This window comes from Rhipicephalus sanguineus, chromosome 4, assembly GCF_013339695.2.
Source record: "Rhipicephalus sanguineus isolate Rsan-2018 chromosome 4, BIME_Rsan_1.4, whole genome shotgun sequence".
Lineage (NCBI taxonomy): Eukaryota > Metazoa > Arthropoda > Arachnida > Ixodida > Ixodidae > Rhipicephalus > Rhipicephalus sanguineus.
Genome location: NC_051179.1, coordinates 74,958,269 through 74,971,055, shown reverse-complemented (window position 1 = coordinate 74,971,055; position 12,787 = coordinate 74,958,269). Strand labels below are relative to the sequence as shown.

Here is a 12,787-nt window from a genome sequence, read left to right as displayed (position 1 = left end):
TAATGGAACGGCAGCGCAACCACACACGGACTGAAGAAAGAAGTCTTTTTGAAATAAAAGATTCACTTGTGAGTTAGCGTTGTGCTCCGTGTTCCTTCTTTCTTCAGTCCATGTGTGATTGCGCTGCCGTTCCAATATGAACCTTAGAACTGAGTTGCGGCAGCGCTCTCTCCCGTTCGTCTACTGCACCTCCCTCTTCATGGCCTCCGAAATTGCGCTGGTGCGCAATCTTTGGAGGTCATGCCTTGTTCACCACTTTATTTTCGGACGCGCGCCTGTGCTGTACAATCGGGCGGCCGCAACTCGTTAACAGCGTCCGATCGGGTATTAATACTACTACTGTGATTTTGCTATTTGAAAATATGCAGCATCTGTACACGAGTGGTGCATTTTAATTACTGCTAAAAGTAACAGCTGCCGTCCTTACGGCTGGCTAAGTAAATGCGTACGTCCGTGCGTGTGCAAAGCAAAAGCACGCGGAAAACCGGCGCCTTTTGACAGCAAGTGTACGCGGTACTAGTTAATACCTCTTCGTATTGAACAACGAACCAATGGCACCATCAATGCCTCGCCCTTAGTGTGATCCAGCTGCAGCTTCTTTTTTATTGACGTCCATTGTTAGCCTTAATTGATATATTCTAAGTAAGCAAGCTACTATCAATTCGAAATTGCTCATTTAAACAATATTTAAGAGTACATTGCACGTCGTCGTAATAAAAGCAGGAGAAAATACTTATTTGTTGAAGGGCGACAGCTAGACGACAAAATGTTGTTTAAAAAACTTCGTTTCTGGACAACTTCGTTTATATTCGAAAAGAAAGCCAACGTACTGTGCATACTGTGGAGAAAAATAATAAACGTTGGTGGGAGAGGTTAGTCCGGTCAATCAAGTGTTCACTACGCAAAGTGCTTGGCAAGAGCTACCTCAGCAGCGAAGAGGCCGAGACAGTACTACTTGAAGTGGAAGCAGTGATCAATTCACGACCTTTGACCTATGCGTATACGGACGCAGCAGAACATTTGCCAATATGCCCCGCCCATTTCCTGGTCGGAAATTCATTGACTGTTTCGTCGGGGCCACATAGCTCCGTGTATGAAGCCAGGTGCGCCCAAGCAACAACGGGAGACGTTACTAAGAAGTTGAAGTATCGTCAAAAACTGCTTGACCACCTGTGGATACGATGGAGAAACAAGTACCTCCTAGAGCTGCGCGCCCTTCACCGCTATCCATCGCGTACTATCAAGGGCATAGAAGTGGATGACATCGTTCTTGTCGAGAAGGCCTGCGCTTCAAGGTGAATCTGGCCCCTTGGACGTGTGGTAGAAGTTTTTCCTGGTCAAGACGGTGTAGTACGGGCCTGTCGAGTCAAGACGCAAGACGGTAAACTTGTGCGGAGACCAGTGCAGAAGCTCTACAAACTCGAGATGGCCTGCAACTCTTTGGGGCGGGAGGATGAAGAAAAATAATAAACGTGCGCAGTCCTAGGCTGCGCACGTTTATAATTTGTGTGTGTGTGTGTGTGTGTGTGTGTGTGTGTGTGTGTGTGTGTGTGTGTGTGTGTGTGTGTGTGTGTGTGTGTGTGTGTGTGTGTGTGTGTGTGTGTGTGTGTGTGTGTGTGTGTGTGTGTGTGTGTGTGTGTGTGTGTGTGTGTGTGTGTGTGTGTGTGTGTGTGTGTTGGACTGACTGGCAGTATTAAAACTTACGAGGCATTCATTGCATTAAAATAAATGGGGCTTAGCAGTGGTTAGTGGCGCTTGAACTACTTTGAGTCGCACGACAATGCCATCGGCAGTGAATAATGCCTCGATAATATTTCGACATAACTGCGTCAATGACATTTTTATTTCAAACTATACTCAACAGAATTACTGTTGCTGAAATATTTCCTCAATTGTATTTCAAAATAATTACGTCAATGTAATCTTTATTGCAAAGTGCTCAATAAAAATATTGTTTACGAATTATGTCCTCAATGGTATTTCGATTGAAATGAGTCAATGAAATATTTATTGCAATGTGCTCAACAGAAATATTGTTGGGGAAATATTCCCTCAACGGTATTTCGCTAGAAATGAGTCAATGACATTTTTATTGCGAACTGCTCAACGGAAATGTTGTTCACAAAGTTTTGAAGCAAGTCAATGAGTTCTGCGAAATCATTGATAATCAAAAAAGTCGATAATTCGATCATACTCCGGCAATGTAAAGTCAACAGTCATTTTCATAAGGATGCACAGCCAACGACGCCGACACAGACGCCGGAATTTCTGGGAAACGAGGTCTTTAACGCTATCGCGTTCATAAGCCGAAGGCCAAGAGAAACGACTACAGAGAGAGCTATAGAAAGAGAGCAAGAGAAAGAGAGAGAGAGCGAAAGAAAGAACGAGAAAGTGAAAAAAAATCGGCAGGCCTACGCGGAACACGCAGCACAGTCACAGCGAAAGCTGGAAGAGCGTAAAGAAAATTTCAAATGAATCAAAATGGTAAATAAGCAAGCGGTCAGACTATCGGAGGTTTCTCAAACACGCGGCACGCGGATCGCAGTATAATGTTGTCTGGACTTAATTGTTTATTTCTTTCGGCACTTGTTATTATAGTATTATTATTATTATTATTATTATTATTATTATTATTATTATTATTATTATTATTATTATTATTAATATCATCATCATCATGATTATTATTATTATTATTATTATTATTATTATTATTATTATTATTATTAGGTATTAGTACAATTACAAAGTAAATATAACACAGGAGAAGGTCCCCGAGTAAATGCTGTCAGGGGGAACTACCTGTGGTGTTGTTTCTAGTTTTATGTTTCCAGTAACTGATGTTCTACAGCGCACTAAATGTTTAAAAGTTCGCTGGTGCATTTACGAGTACTCTACTAACAGCGTGTAGATGACACGTTAATTGTTCGAGGCACACCATTTTAAAGACGATAGTCTTTCTTGGGATACCTAAACGGAGAAATTTTGCTCTGTCTTTCTGTCTGTCTGTTTGTCGGCACGTCACTCGATTCAGCCACTCGGCCAAAGTTGAACCACTTGCCCAAGGGCCAGGCATCTTGAACGGCTCACTAGGTTCATACTTGTGCACATTGTCGATCAAAACGCAAACATTACGCATATCTGAGGCACAACATCACTAGGTAAGTATTAGGTGGTGTGTTCTTTTAATATAAAATGCATACATACGTAATTCTAAAGACCCTAGTTTCTTAAGCTGCGCTGAAAATGCGGCTGCGCGTTAAACTTGACTTCCTCCGTGCCATCTGCACGAGCTCATTGTTGTGTTTCGGTTTCGGTTCTGTATTGCACTGTACGAATGCCATGGGGTGCCGCTCTGGCATTCCTGTTTTAGCCAGGCGACGTGTAAATAAAAGAGTGTGTGGAGAGTACTCGTTGAGTGCAGACGTTTCTTCTGCTTCAGCGCTTCGCGCCAAACCGCGTGTTCGGGCTGGCTGGCGTCCCCGCCGGTCGTGTTGGTCACCGCCGGTCTTCGCCTGCTGCTGCGCCGGGACTACCAGTCCGCAACACAGCACTCATGTTCCCGACGTATTGCCAGATGGCGTCCATATCTCACGCAGCGCCTCTTCTATCGTCTTTAGGCGACATTTGCAGCAAAGCACGCAGATACGCGGCCAATTTTTTATTCTCTCTTACTACAACTTAGTAGCATTAGATAAACGACTTTGCAACTGTGAAATATATTTTTAGTTCGAAAGCTGTGCAGTGTTCTCGCAAACCTACATTTAACTCAATAGGCTTTCCTTCCCTTCATTAATAGGAGAGCACGAAATAAAAAGAAACCAATAAAACTTCTTCTCGGGCTAGTTTGTGTTGTATCCCAGACGTCATATTTTTAGCGCAAACGGGAAGAAAAAAGAACGAACGGGCAGAGACGAGGAGAAGAAGAGAAGAAGACAGTGCACAGGGCAAGCGCGTGTGTTATATTTACAAAGTAAATATAACACAGGACAAGGTCCCCGAGTAAATACTGTCAGGGGAACTACCTGTCGTGTTGTTTCCGTTTCTAGTTAAATGTTTCCAATAATTGATGTTCTACAGCGCACTAAATGGTTAAAAGTTCGCTGGTTCGCTGGTGGGCGAGCTGGTTAAAAGAGCTCCTCCGAATTAAAAATGTCGAGAAGATGCCTAAGCGGAAGAATGGTGTGCTCGTACCAGAAACACGGACCAAGATTCCGGAGATTGCCCAAGTATTTAACAAAGGGCCGAAATTCAGCCACGAACCAAGCATTCAGCCGCAGGAGCTACTGGCAATGAATAGACGCATTTCCGGAAAGACTGTAAAGGAAGACCAGGAGAGGTGCCTATTAGAGGGTGTGGACGTGATTGCAGGGGTGGCCAGGGGCGGTGGACTGAAAACCAGGAAAGACCCTACGGCTTGTGCGGTGACCTTCTTCAAGGACAACGACCTGCGTCTGGTCCAGTGCGACAAAAAGGGCCGTTTCGTCGTGTTTTCAGCAGGTGCCTACGACGAAAAGGCACTGCTGGCCGTTGAAAAGAACTTCATAGCAGTGAAACAGAAGGCGAAAAAGGTCAAGAAGGAGGCGGCTGTGTTGTGCGAGGACCTTGGGCTGATCAAGTTAGCAAAACGTGTAAAGTACTGTAAGTGTGGTGTGTTTTCTGTGTTTTTCACCGCGAAATCGCACAAACCGGCAATTCCTTTCCGTACGATTGTAAGCGAGCGTGGCTCGTGGCAACAGCTCGTCAGCCGGTTTCTGCAGAAGCAGTTAAGTTCCCTAGTGGTCGATGACCCTTTTTTAACAAAACGTTCTCAAGATGTCATTGCCTTCATCCAGAGTGGGGAGACAATAGGTCAGTGTTTTTCAGTAGATGTAGAGGATTTGTTTTACTCTGTGTCCCAAAGAGAAGTGCTTGCTGCTGTGCAAGGTTGTATTGATAATAAAGGTGTGGTCCAATTCCAGAATTCTGCAGGGATGTCACTGCTCAATTTCATGAATTTATTAGAGTTTTACCTGAAATCAACGTTTCTATCTTTTAAAGGGAAACTATATGTACAACGCCAAGGCTTTTGTATCGGTTCTTGCGTGGTACCAGTGCTCTGTAAACATTTTTTGACGACTTTTGATAACAATGTCCTTAGTGCACTTGACGACAAGGTATTTCTGAAGGGTTTTAGATACGTTGATGATTTTTGATAATTTTAAAGACTAACACGGATTTTTTCCTAGATCACTGCTTTGACCACACTTAACAGTTTTTCACCAACATGGGCAAGGATTGAACTTCACTCATGAACTGCCATCAGATGGTTTCATACAGTTTTTAGAATTGAAATTACATCTTAGAGAAGACCATGTTTGTTGGCAATACAACCCACGTGCGCAAAAAGATTTGTTGCCTTACGATTCGGCGCACTCGAAGTTAGTGAAAAGGGGTATTACGAAGGTTTGCCTCGAGTCTGCTCTGGTGAAGTCGTGTACGCACACTATGCAGGACAGCCTTCAAGTTCAATTAGCAAGGCTACGGGCAGCGGGTTATCCGTGCGTGGTCGTTGGTGCAGTTTCCCAAAACATCTTGAAGAAGATGAGAAGCATGAAACCGCGAATTGCTAGTGACGCAAGTGTGAGGCGGGGGCCTGAAGTGGTACCGTATATCCATGGATGTCCCACAACCTTAAGAAGGTCGCCAGCAAGCACGGCGTTTCTGTCGTGTTCTGCGCCCCTCGAAAACTGGGTGGCCTATGCGCACGCGTATGCGATGAAAAAGAGCAGCATGGATGCAAAAAATTGGCCGCGTATCTGCGTGCTTTGCTGCAAATGTCGCCTAAAGACGATAGAATAGGCGCTGCGTGAGATATGGACGCCATCTGGCAATACGTCGGGAACATGAGTGCTGTGTTGCGGACTGGTAGTCCCGGCGTAACAGCAGGCGAAGACCGGCGGTGACCAACACGACCGGCGGGGACGCCAGCCAGCCCGAACACGCGGTTTGGCGCGAAGCGCTGAAGCAGAAGAAGCGTCTGCACTCAACGAGTACTCTCCACACAATCTTTTATTTACACGTCACCTGGCTAAAACAGGAATGCCAGAGCGGCACCCCATGGCGTTCGTACAGTGCAATACAGAACCGAAACCGAAACACAACAATGAGCTCGTGCAGATGGCACGGAGGAAGTCAAGTTTAACGCGCAGCCGCATTTTCAGCGCAGCTTAAGAAACTAGGGTCTTTAGAATTACGTATGTATGCATTTTCTATTAAAGGAACACACCACCTAATACTTACCTAGTGATGTTGTGCCTCAGATATGCGTAATGTTTGCTTTTTGATCGACAATGTGCACAAGTATGGACCTAGTGAGCCGTTCAAGATGCCTGGCCCTTGGGCAAGTGGTTCAACTTTGGCCGAGTGGCTGAATCGAGTGACGTGCCGACAAACAGACAGACAGAAAGACAGACCAACATTTCTCCGTTTAGGTATCCCAAGAAAGACTATCGTCTTTAAAAGAACAATGCCGGGCCGTACGTGAGTTGCGCAATAGGCATTGTGTATGCCATACCACTATCGTGTGGGAAGACCCATATAAGTCAGACCGGGAGGTGCAGCAACGATCGTGCGCGGGAACATGTGTTGTCGTTAAAAGAATGGTAGTAATGCGCATTTACCGGTCCATTGCACAGCCTGCACGTGTGCACCGCGGCTAAGCGAGATCAAGATTCTGGGTAGGGGTGGTGATACCTCAGGAAGGGAGTTGCTGGAAGCTTTCCATATTAAGAGCAAGGGCGCAGAGTGTATTAGTGACACGTCCATATATTTGTACGGAAACGAGTTCAGATTTTTCAGGTCGATGATTGATTAGCTGTGCTACGGCTGCGCGCATGCGCTTCAGGTGATCTTTCTTTTCCGTGGTTTTTTCTTCCTAAATAAAGCCGGTTGATGTTTAGCGCTTGCCCTGTGCGCTATCTTCTTCTCTTCTTCTCCTCGTCTCAGCCAATTCGTCCTGTTTTCTTCCTGTATGCTCTAAAAAATATGACATTCGAAAAAAACGAAACCAAATGTGTCATCAACTCGCAAACCCTCATCGCAAAAGTTGTACATCGGATGCGCCGCAGAAATTTTTCCAATTGTCGTGACAATCTTTAAAACGCTTCATCTAGCAATGGATTACAATTCGTAATTGTTGTTACAAATGGCCGACTCTGCGTTTCTACTTCTACGTTGGGACGTGTGTGTTGAGTTAGTCCACGAACACACCTCCTCAAATATTCAAAATGTATTCATAATTACAAAAATGCCGGAAGTTTGCACTAATTCGCCCAAAGCTTGGCACAGCGAATCACGGACACGTCGCCACTCGTGCTCCCCTTCGACCGACACGTCTAGCTTCGAGATGCGCGGCTTCCTCCTCGGTAGAACGCACTTTCTTAGGAAGCGCCATGACTGTCGGCACGATCGGGCGCAGCCTGGCTATGCACTGTAGACTGAAGTCGCACGGTCGCGCGAGATGTCTCCATCGGTGGACGTAGCTTGGCTATTGCGCATGCGCGGCTTGAACAGGTGGTGTGGTATCTGGTCGCTGGACGACGCGACGCGACGCTTGCTTCCTCTTTCTTTATACCTTATTTTCTATCTCTCTATTTCTTTCTTTTACGTTAATCTTCTCTCTTTCTCTTTATTTCTCTCTCATTCTTTCTGTTAAGTTAATCTTCTCTCTTTCTCTTTATTTCTCTCTCATTCTTTCTGTGCTACCCTTTACTCTCTCCCCTCCTCCTGTCCCTCCTCCTTCCCATGACATCTCTCCTCCTCCCGCTCAATTTCCTTTCCCGCACCATTGGTACACTATACTATCGACTATATGCTATGCTCTGCAAGCGTGCCTGGAAATCCGAGTGTTTAGGACGCTCGCCTTCAAATCGGGGGTACGCGGGTTCGAATTTCGCCTCGTGAACAATTTCTTTTCTGCAACAATTTCTCTTTCTTTATATATTTCTTTCTGACTGTCTGTGTCTGTTTCTGTCATTCTCTCTCCCTTTGTACTCGTACTCTCACCCATCATGGTTATTACAGGCCACGCCGGAGCGGTGAGTAGTGAGTTTGCCCATATTCTGTGGCACATACCCGTTCATGATGATGACAGTTGTAAGGTCGCACTCGGCGGGAGGCCCTTCCCCTCCCACCACTCATACGTCCCCGAGCTGAAGGGTATTAAAAAATGCCCCAGCTCCGAAGGTGCATCGGGCCGGTCTCACTCCAGCGCTCCTTCCCCGAAACTTCCGCACGAACTCACTCCACCGCTCCTTCCCCGAAACGGCAGGCACGGACTCACTCCCCAGGCATCGAGGAATCATGCGGGTAGAAGGCATAAAAGGAGCCACCGAGAAGGCCGGGACGTCTTTTGCCTACTAGGAGAGCTTGCCGGCTGGACACCAGCACTGCTGATTTACGCCCCACTGCGGGCCATTTCTTTTTAGTAGCTGCCATTGGCTTTGTAAATAGTTTTGTACTTAAAGTTGTGTCAAAACGCCCAGCGGTGAAAGCGTCTTACACCGGAGCCACTTCTCAAAGACGGCGGCGATCTCCATGGCGAAGCTCGGGCCTGGCGTCGCTTCGCCACAACGAACCTGTCCGATTTTCTCCCGACTTCGGACGAAAATTTACTGGCGCAATCGCACAGGATCACCGCCCCCTCAACGACCACTGGACGAGGCCTCTGACCACGGCGGCCCAAGGACGACACAACGAAGGAGCTGCAAGCTCTGAGGCAGCACCAGCCATAACCTCACCTTACAGGCAGCGCATCGTGAGCGACGGCAGGACCCGACAAGCATCGAGCGAGCTACCAGCAGCCGTCCCTGCCAGGAGTGCCCGGAAAGGCTTTCCGGGAACTACCGAGCATCAAGCTGCGACGCGACGCCGACCAGCTATCCAGCCAGGACGACACACGCCAGCGTCGAGAGCACTTGAGGAGCAAGTCCGGCACAGTCGCGAGCAGCACCTACAGCAAAGTGGACGGGTGAGCCTTTCCGGTCACATTCCTGGTGAGTTCTGTGTTGCTGGGGCTGGCCTGCTCATATGCTGACTAGATTTGGGTATTTAAACCCCGACAAGCGCCGCAAAAGTATGATGGGGACTGAGAGCGGGAATGGCGGGGGGCGGGGTGACGAGAACCATAGCACACCCGCTCCCTCCATTTCTCAGAAAGAAATGGAGTACAGGCTCAAGCTCACTGAGGAAGAACGGCGGTCCTTGCAGATTAAATTGCAGATCGCCCAACTTCAACGGGACAGCCCACCGCGCGCAAGATACCGGGAGCGATACGACATCCCAGAGCTGCCAAATGAATCTCCACAGGCACTATGCATAAATGCTAACCGGTGCGTTCCCAAAAATCCCGCGTCTCGTTCGAGTCGGTGGAGAGCTCGTTAGAGGCCTACAGCGTGCCAAGGGACTTCTGGGGTCGCATTATTTTACCGCAAATCGCCCAGCGTGTGACGTATCTTTCGACGCGGCTTACATCCGAGCAACATCGGGATTTTGACACTCTCAAAGGCGTCATGCTAGATGAGCTAAAGTTGTCAGCGGCCGAGTACCAGAGGCGTTTTACCACGGCCAGTAAGCGCTGTGGGCAAACATGAAAAGCTTTCGTAGCGAGGGTAGAGAGTTATTTAAACTTCTATGTAGAGGCCGCCGGCGCCTCGACTTTCAGACGGCTTTTCGAACTCTTGATCGCGGACCAGATAAAGGCAGGATTGACCGAAGAAGCGGTTAAATACGTAAAATTGCGCGAAGGCGAGGACTGGCTGGGGGCCGGGAGCTAGCGCGTTTACTTCAGACGTTCGAAGAAGCCACCGGGCAAGGGCGAAAAGGTTGAGAGGCAGAACAAACAAAATGAACCAAAAGCGCGGAGAACCAGTCGCGCTCCCACGGGTGCCCCAGCTGCGGTAGCTGGCGGAATCCTGGAGACCGTTGTCCATTCGCGAGCGAGAACACAGGCAGCGCCAAACATGACAGGCTTACAGAAAAGGTGACAGTGAACCGGGGCTTTCAACACTCCAGGCGGTACAGCTGAACTGCGAGGAGAGAGGGCCGAACGCGATTGTGGACACGGGCGCCGACATCACAGTTGTGCGAGAGAGCAGTATTCCGGAGCATCTAGTTAAACCACACGGTACCGTCGATTTGGTATCGGCCTTTGGTGAGAAGGTGAAAGCTAAACTCACCATCGTCCCTCTCGCAATACAGAGGTCGGGTTCCCCGATCCAAGACATTGACCCCGCGACGCCGGTAATGTGCGCACTCACGAACAGATTGGCCCACACGGACTGCTTAATATCCGACGACACATGGGAACAGCGGCGCGCCTCGTGCGCGGAGAACAGGGAGGTCCACGTGGCCGCGGTGGGAACACGACCACGACAAAACGCCGATGACCACATGAACGTCTGCCCACCCTCTGCGGTTAGTGCCAAGCCTTCGGCAGACGAGTCAGTGCGGGAAACGGCAAGCGTAGCTCAGACCGAGAACACTCGTGAGGTAGAGAACTCAGAGCTAAACAGCGACGCACAAAAATTGAGCAAGGAGCAACACGGCGACGAAGCACTGAGTAACGCCTGGCGAAATGTGAAAGCCGGTAAAGCGGGCATGTGCATCGTGGATGGCTTGCTGTATCACAAGGACAAAGTTCTTGGCCAAAGTGTGCTACAGCTAGTTCTTCCACAGACGCGTCGCGGTGCTGTCTTAACACTCGCTCACAAGGCATACTGGGGAGGTCATTTGGGCTTTCGTAAAACAAAGGCGCGGATTAAGTACAGCTTTTACTGGCCCGGCATGGAGCAAGACATCCGCGGCGATTGCGATCGTTGCCACAGCTACCAGGAAAGGTCAGACAAGCGTATAACCGACCGCATACCGATCATCCCGCTAACACGGCCCAAGCTGCCATTCCAAAAGGTCAATGTCGAGTTGTCGACATAATCGGTCCGATCGACCCACCGTCGGTTAGGGGGCACCGTTACGCTTTGTGCATTATAGACCCGTGCACGCGTTGGCCGGATGTAGTTTGTTTGAAGTCTTTGTCGGCCAAAGCAACATGCGAAGCTCTACTTTCCGTATTCAGCCGAACAGGTGTACCTGAGGTTCTGTGTTCAGATTGCGGTACGAATTTCCCCGCTGCGCTGACAAGTGAGTTTCTGGAGCGCCTCGGCTGCTCTCCTCGCTTTTCGACACCGGACCACCCCGAGAGCAACGGCTCCGTTGAAAGGTGGAATCGAGTCACCAAGAACATTGATTTTCCATGTGATAAGGCAGGACGGGAGAAACTGGGACAAATTCGTCCCTTTCCTACTGTGGGCATACCGGGAAGTACCCCCACGACACCACGGGCGTGTTGCCATTCCGCATGCTATACGGCCGCGACCCAGTCGGGCCACTCGCCATTCTCAAAACGAGCTGGACAGGAGAGAGACAAATTCCGTCAAAGCTGGCGGACGCGCCTGCAGAGTATTTGAGGGAGTTAAAAGCACAGCTCGAACTGGCGGCTGACGCTGCAGGGCTCACAACAAGCAAGCAGCAGGCATCATGCGCATCGCATTACAACCAACACGCCGTGGTCAAAAGCTTTCGCGAGGGCGACACGGTCGTAGTTTTCGACGACAAGAGACCTGGGAAAGTGTATCCCAAGTGGTTAGGGCCGTTCATTGTTCAGGAAAAGCACCGCGAACACTCGTATCATGTGCAGACGAAAGAGGGTCACCGTATGCTAGTGCATGCAAAGAGCTTACGCCCATACGCGTGTAAGGTAGCGTCGCTGAGCGTTATCTTTCACGACGACAACGACTTCGGGGAAGTCGAATACACCCCTCGAGCGGCTAACAGTGAAGGCTTCACCCTCGGTCAAGAGAAGACTGACCATTTGGACGTTCACACGGCCGAACGCGTGTGCGCGGTATTCAGGGTCCACCAAATACTGTTTGTTGGCGAACCAGGAATAGCTAATGTAGATGAACACAGCATAATGATAACCGAGGGCGCGAAGCTCAAGTGCAGTCGTCCCTACGGGGTCCCAGAAACGCTCAAAGATGATGTTAGCCGACAGATAGGTGAGCTACTAGAACTCGGCCTCATATACCTATGCGAGAGCCCTTGCGCGCACACGATTGTTTGCGTCCCCAAGAAGGATGGGTCGGTGCGTTTATGTATAGATTACCGCGCACTAAATGCAGTATCGGAAGTCGATGCCTTGCCGATGTCGAGTCAGGAACTCATCATGCGCGTGGGGTCGGCACGTTACATTACCCTCGTAGACCTAAGGTGGGGCTACTGGCAGGAGCCGCTCGCCCGGGATGCTCAGCTAGCCAGCGCATTCGTCGCTCACCTTGGTCAATTTGCATGGCGAGTGATGCCTTTTCGTTTGGAAAACGCGGCAGCTACGTTCCAAAGGATTATGAACCAGGTACTGGCAGGTCGTGAGAGTTACGCATGCGCATATCTCGATGACATCGCCGTCTTTAGTCGGACCGTCGAGGAGCATGTCGAACACCTGCATGAAATATTCTCCACGCTTGAAGTGCGAGCCTGCGGGCGTATTTGGACAAGTGTCAGATCGCATTGCCTTCGATCCGCTACCTAGGACACGTGGTTGGATCTGGTAAGCATGGCCCAGATCCCGAAAACATCGAAGCCATCAAGGGACTGAAGGGCCCCACTACAAAGAAAGAGTTGCGGAGCGCGCTAGGCCTCTGCGGATACTATCGCAGCTGCGTTCCTAATTTTTGTTGAGGTAGCCCGGCCG

At 49.2% G+C, this 12,787-nt stretch overlaps 1 pseudogene; it reads left to right on the top strand.

Annotated features, from left to right (window-relative positions):
- Nucleotides 1-4,163: 4,163 nt before the first annotated feature.
- LOC119391295 (uncharacterized) lies at nucleotides 4,164-11,235 on the top strand (annotated as a pseudogene).
- Nucleotides 11,236-12,787: the final 1,552 nt, after the last annotated feature.